This window comes from Capsicum annuum, chromosome 11 (assembly GCF_002878395.1).
Source record: "Capsicum annuum cultivar UCD-10X-F1 chromosome 11, UCD10Xv1.1, whole genome shotgun sequence".
NCBI lineage: Eukaryota > Viridiplantae > Streptophyta > Magnoliopsida > Solanales > Solanaceae > Capsicum > Capsicum annuum.
The window spans coordinates 122350598-122357141 of record NC_061121.1 but is presented as its reverse complement, the minus strand read 5'-3'; the positions used below and the strand labels follow the sequence as shown (position 1 = coordinate 122357141).

The 6544-nt window shown below is 32.9% G+C and overlaps 1 pseudogene; it reads right to left on the bottom strand.

Annotated features, from left to right (window-relative positions):
• Positions 1-2964: 2964 nt before the first annotated feature.
• On the bottom strand, positions 2965-4526 carry LOC107846418 (annotated as a pseudogene).
• Between the last annotated feature and the right edge of the window lie 2018 nt (positions 4527-6544).

The window sequence follows — 6544 nt, the reverse complement described above, 5'->3', positions numbered from 1 at the left end:
AATAAGTTGTCACGCCCGTGATGGCCTATCACCAATGTTGTTAACCTTAACCAAAAAATCAAGATTTCACCTTTTTGTGACGATATTTCATAACGACTTATCACCAGCTTGATGACTTGTCACGAATGTCGTCATCTATTTTTTCCAGCAATTGAGGGACGTTTTTGCAAGGGTATTTTTGTCTTTTCCTTCACTTACCATGACTTAAAACCCTTAAGGAGCATATTATCTTCCATTCTCTTTAGTTAAACTTCTCAAAAAGCTCTCTCAGACACTCTCAACCACAAGATTAAGGTTTCCCCTCAACATCATCTCCTCAAGAACAAGAACATTCTCTCCCAAAGGGGTTAAACCCTATTCAAGAAAAATCAAGATCAAGCCTAAGGATTTCTTTAAGAACCTTCAGAAATATTAGATCTCTTTCAAGATTCAATCACTAAGTATGCGTAGTGTTCATCCATGGTTCCCCTTCATCCATAGATCTCAAAAATCATGTTTTAAATTATAAATTGTGATTTCTTTGTTTTGTTATGACTATATTCATGTTGATGATTGTTGTTTGGATTCAACGTTGTATCTTGATATTTTTTTCATAAAGCATATGAGTAGGTTAGTTGAAATCCATGAATTTTTTATTGTTAAGATTGTCAAATTGATAATTACACCTATGCCCAAAGTGGTGCATGTAAGGTGTTTGATAAAATTCCAACAATAATAGAATCCATATTTTTAAGACTTAATAGTGCTTAAATGACAAGCCCATGTTCTATTCTTTATAACTCCACATGAACTCCACGTTATTATTGTGTGTTATTGTTGTGACGAGGAATGAGCATGATATTAAAGTAACGCGAGTATATATATGTTGTATGAATCCCGTCCCAAGTATAAGATGTTGAGAACCAAGTGTAGTATGAAATCTCTACTTATGATGTTGTGAATTGTGGACTCTATTTTTATGATTAAGTCAGTCATGTGCATCAGATTTCTTCAATCGAGTCGTAGGGGTACTTGTACACAAAAAATATAGTTGTGTGCCTAGAGCCATATCATGCTAGTATGATACTCTCTGTCACACCATGATCTATAGAACTCAAATAGTTATGTGACTCAGGAAATCTTAGAAATCTAATGATCTCAGTTAATTCTCAAATAATAGTACTATTTTGTCAGTGTACGGAAGTCAGTTACTCAGTATATGTACAATTAGTTAATCATGTTCAATCTTTTCAGATAGGAGTAGAAGTTAGCACCAAGTGAACCCAAGGATGGGAACTCACTTGCCAGATAAGGGTGTGATTCTTAGTAGTCATCTTTGTATTCCAGAACTACGTAGTCAGCATAGGTTAAGACATCTTAACCTGTCAGATTAGGGATGATGAGGTGATTTGAGCTTTCAAACTAGATTCCCATCGTTCTCATTAGAGTAACCTGCCAGATAAAGGTCACTTACCGATTGTCATTAATAGTGGCGCGGTATTGACACCCTTCTAATCAGGAAATAAATTGGACCCCAACTCAGCTATTATAGTGCATTTAAGGTATGTCGGTTAAAGAACTACCTCCTAAAGTTTCATTCTCAGTCTCAGTAAAAGAACTCATATAGTTCTTCAGATTTTAGTATACCAAGACTTTCAGATATAGTCAATTCATTACAGTACGAAATTCTGATAGTTTTATCAGATTCAGGACTGTTAGACACCGTCATCCATGTTATCAGAAATTCCAGTACTAGTCATGTTATTTATCAATAAACCATGTATTAGTGTACAGATCCAAATATCACGTATTCACGATCTCAGTTACTATGCATGCGTATTTGCACTCTCATGTTCATATTAGTCATTCAGTTTGCACTGCTCATGTATAAAAGCCCTTTTGAATATAGCCTACCTCACTCGCATACTCAGTACTTTCAGTTGTATTGACGTATTTACGCTATCGTACTTTATTTTATATTACACCATAGGTTTAGAGCCACGAGTTCTAGATCAGCAGTAGCAGTCGCATTTTAGTATACAAAGTTGCAGTGAGTCCTCTTCATTCGAGGAAGATATGATTTGATTTCATTTATTTTCTTTGGTTATCTTTCAGTTTGCGGAGTTAGTTGGAGACATGTTCCTTCAACTCCTTTATCAGAAAGTATTTAGAGGCTTTTAGATTTAGTTCAAATTTGTTTCAGACTTTAATTGTTTTGGGTATTTGTTACCCCGTATGGATGTTATGATTTGTTAGATATTTTAATCAGTTGAGCCTTATGGCCTATTGTTTGTGTTTTCCACATTTTACATGTATATTATCCAGTGTACAAGTACAAATATCAGTCTTGGGTTAGCTTGTGGTCCTTCGGGGTCATAAGCACCGTTTAGCATTCCGGTCCAGAAAATTGGGGTGTTACAGTTAGTTAGAAATGGGTTAGCAAAGATGTTTAGATAATTTATATTAACTTAGCAAGGCTTTATGAAAAGAAGTGGTGTTTTAGTAGCTTACTAATATGTCCGATTAGATCTAACTTGTGGAGATGGTCACAACCTATCATTGGCTTCAGAAGGTTTAGATCTTTTCCAAATGAAAATTATAGTAAATATGGAAAGATGTTTCCATAAGTACCCCCATTCTTAGAGTGAGGTGTGTGATGATCTCTTCCATCTCGTTGAACTCCAATGAGAGAACGGCTCCTCGTTTTTGTAGTTTTTCTAACTTAAAGAGATCTCTAAAATGAGAAACTTGTGTATCAAAGTTCTTCATCATTTACAAGTTGCAAAACCCTCAACATTGTGAATTTATTGCAACGACATTGGATGATAGTTTTTTTTCACAATTAAATGCCCATTTTTCATGACTAAACTTACTTAAACAGAGAGGGAAAAACAAAAAACTAGTAATAAAGTATCACAACTCGAAAACTAGCAAAGTTACAACCTTACAAGGTTCATGATGTAAAAAATCCCTGGTATGTTGACCTTAAATTTTATTGAAGGCAATAATATCATAGCTCTGCACGTATTCTTTGATAGGATCTACGGTTACATATTCCTCAATTAGAGTATCTACCGAGATAAGTTTATTAATGATGGTAAGCATGATCTACTTTTTCTTAATCCCATAGCCAATCGAGACCAATTTGGATTCTCCACAGAGAAGACCTTCCACCTCACTACTGCAAACAACTTCCTCAACTTTCTTCATGCCAGTTTTGTCATCCCAAGGATTAAAGTAAATAAAAAGAAATTACTTTCCACTCTCTTTCTTCTTTGTAGATGCCTTAGACGCCTTTCTTTCTTCTGCTGCCTTTTTTCTTTCTCTGTCCCTTTTCTAAATAGATCAATGTCATCATCATCATTGTTATCATCGGCAATCTTAGAAGCTTTCTTAGCTGGTGCAGCTATAGTAGGAGAAGCTTGGCTTCCAAATCACACTCCGATACCTTTCCCAGGAAAACTTAATGCAAGTTTAGCAGAAACACCTTGGTACCATTTACTTGCATTGGGATAAACATATGAACTTCCATTTTCCTCTCTTTTCTACCAATATCCATTATTCAATATCCCAAATTTTATATCAAATTATTATCTTTATCTCATGTACTAAACAATTTCTAATGGGATACATGGCATAGTAGATATAAAATATTTCTATCATTTAATGCGAAATACATGCAATAGTGACCGTAAATGAGGGATTTGGTCCAAACCTCAAAATGGAACCATTAAATTTGTAAATTTTATAATCACTCAATTTTATTACTAAAAAGGAGACTGGGAACATAAAAAATTCATGATCATGAAACCAATATTTCCTGGTATAACATACTCAATATTGAAATGTCAGAGTCAAACTTCAACTAATTTATTGAATCTACATGTGTAACTTATATGCCAGACAAATCTATAGTTTAATAAGCAACACTATCATGTAGGATATTTTGGGTTACAAGAAAAACAACAAGACGGTAACCACAAAAGTTAGGACAAAAAGAGTAAGGTAAATGTCCATTAACCTGTCTCGTAATAGATTTTGTTGGAGGATCATTAATAGAAGAATGAACATAACTAATGTACAGATTCCTGCAAATCTAGTCTAGAAAGAAATAGAGAAGAAAAGAATGGTTTGTTTCTAGCCATTACAACTCAGAGTGTCTGCTCTTCCTGTAATTCATTTTGCTTTCTTGGATGATCATAATAACATCCCCAAAATATTTTAGGCCTGAAATTCCCTATCATAAGCAAACTACATGTTACATTTTACATTTGACAACACCTCTCCTTTTTATAAAAGAAATATAGTTCTGCTGGCAGCGCGCAACAAAATTTTAAAATATAGGATGAACCTCAAGTTTCTTTACATAATCTATAAAATGGAGTAATGTAGTACCTCTGGATGTATTTTTCTATAGAATTAATTGATGTTTTACACCAAACCTCCCCTGCTACTCCACTTTTGTGAACATAATTGTTGAGTTTAGAGGAGAAATAAACGAAAATTTTAAGGTAGAATTCTGGAAAATTGTCAGTGAAATTAGACATTTAACTTATAGTCAAGCTGCTCTTTATGTGTGATGTTTAGTAAGACTGACTATCTTCTATCATATTGTTAAGTGGTTAATATGGAAAAATATACCAACTTTTTACCAAAACTCCCTAATTGTTTCAGCCTTTTGAACAAGGTCTTTGCTAAAAGCATCAATAAGCAATTTCAGTAGTTACAAAAGAAGACATCTGATTTGGGAAGTAAAACAAACCTCTGTTGTATCTTGACCTTTTTTCATGGAGAACATTAGTGTGGTCCAATCAACACCTATGAACTTTGTCTCAATTGCTCCACTTCTTGCTGTGAACTAGCACAATGTGGGAAATTTGATGTGCTTCTCTAAACCATTATAATTTAAAGTCAAAAGTGTATTTTCGACTCTTTAAATCTATCATTATTACTATTTAGGTTAGTTCACATATAACTATTTATAGGTAATCTATTACTGGGTTATGCTCGATATTCATATATCTATTTAGAATTTTGTGTTGCAACCAACATTATTCAATGAGAAAATAATAAGAGTTGGAATGCGTCACTAGGCTCAATATAATGCAAAAAGAGAAAGCTACAAAAGAAGAAGAGTTTAAAAGGTGCAGCCCATGGGCTGGAGCGAACTGAAATAGTCTGTGCAATTATATTGGTATATATGTTCACATGTAAGTTCACACATTTATGAAAAGGGATTCCAATTTTCTTGTAACAAACGATAGGATTTAAGGCTTCAAATAGAAAAACTAATATTTGTAGTATTGCAATCCAAAATCATATAAAATGGTTATAAAGCATATTTAAATGTTTTACATTATATGTATGCATATGTACTTAGCTAAATTTGAAGGTATATACCTCAGAGGTCCATTATTGTTCTTTAATTACTTGTTAGTTCAGTTCCCTATTATAATTTTGAGTCCAGTGATTTTAATATAAGAATACTTTTACTGTGAAATTATAGTTGTTACAACATTTGGAAGGGTATTCTTCGTGATTGTCTAACTAGCTTATTTTACAAATCAAGCATGTACTGGAAAAAAATAGAAAAAAAGACAACAACTAGAGCATTGCAATCTCCATAAGAAGAATGCAATTGAAGTTAGAATAGATGGAATTTTTCTGCGTAAATAAAAATAGCTACACATCTAGACTTGGTGATTTAGGAGAATGGTTTGATAGATGAAGATGTAATATGTAGAATTAAAAAAGGATGGCCAAAATGAGGCTAGTACTTATAATAATATGATATGACACATGAAAATAAAATCACGTTCTAGATTGACGATTTACGTTCTTTTTAGATCTTTTTTTAGTTGTCAATAACTGGTTGTTTTGTTAACTATTCATTTGTTAAACCAGGTAAATTTTTATGTTAGGAATGTACTATTATTACATAGTGAGTTTGAGCAGAATTTTGCAAATCAATGGCACCAGGAGGAGGTTTCTTTAGGCAAACTACTCTTAGCGGGGGAACTATTCAAGAAACACATTCACTGGACGAATCAAATAGCTCTACTCCCATTGTTAATAAAAGTAATAAATTCAACTTAACTCTCTATCAATATATATATATTTACAATATATGCATGTTAGCAGATGTTATGATTATAAATTAAATTATAAGGGATTTTTATTGTTTTGTGTGTTTATTCAATACCTATTTATTTTTAGGAGAGGTTTGACATTAATTTAGACGAGCATTATGTGAAAGATAGCTGTGAGGATATTCTGAGAAATGAAAGCCGACAATGGCACTATAAATTAAAACAAAAATTTAAAAGTGCATACATTGTGGAAGAGGCTCGTAAAATGGATGTCGAACAATAGACCTTAGAAAATTGGATTAAGATTTGTGAAATGTGGAATGATCCCGGACATAAGGTAATTACTATTCATGTTATTCTCGTTGTTATATAAGTTATGATGTTTATATTTTCTTTGTAGAAACGATGCGAAATAAACAAGGCCAATCGAACTAAGATTAAATCTCATCATTTCATGGGATCAAAAATGTTTGTAG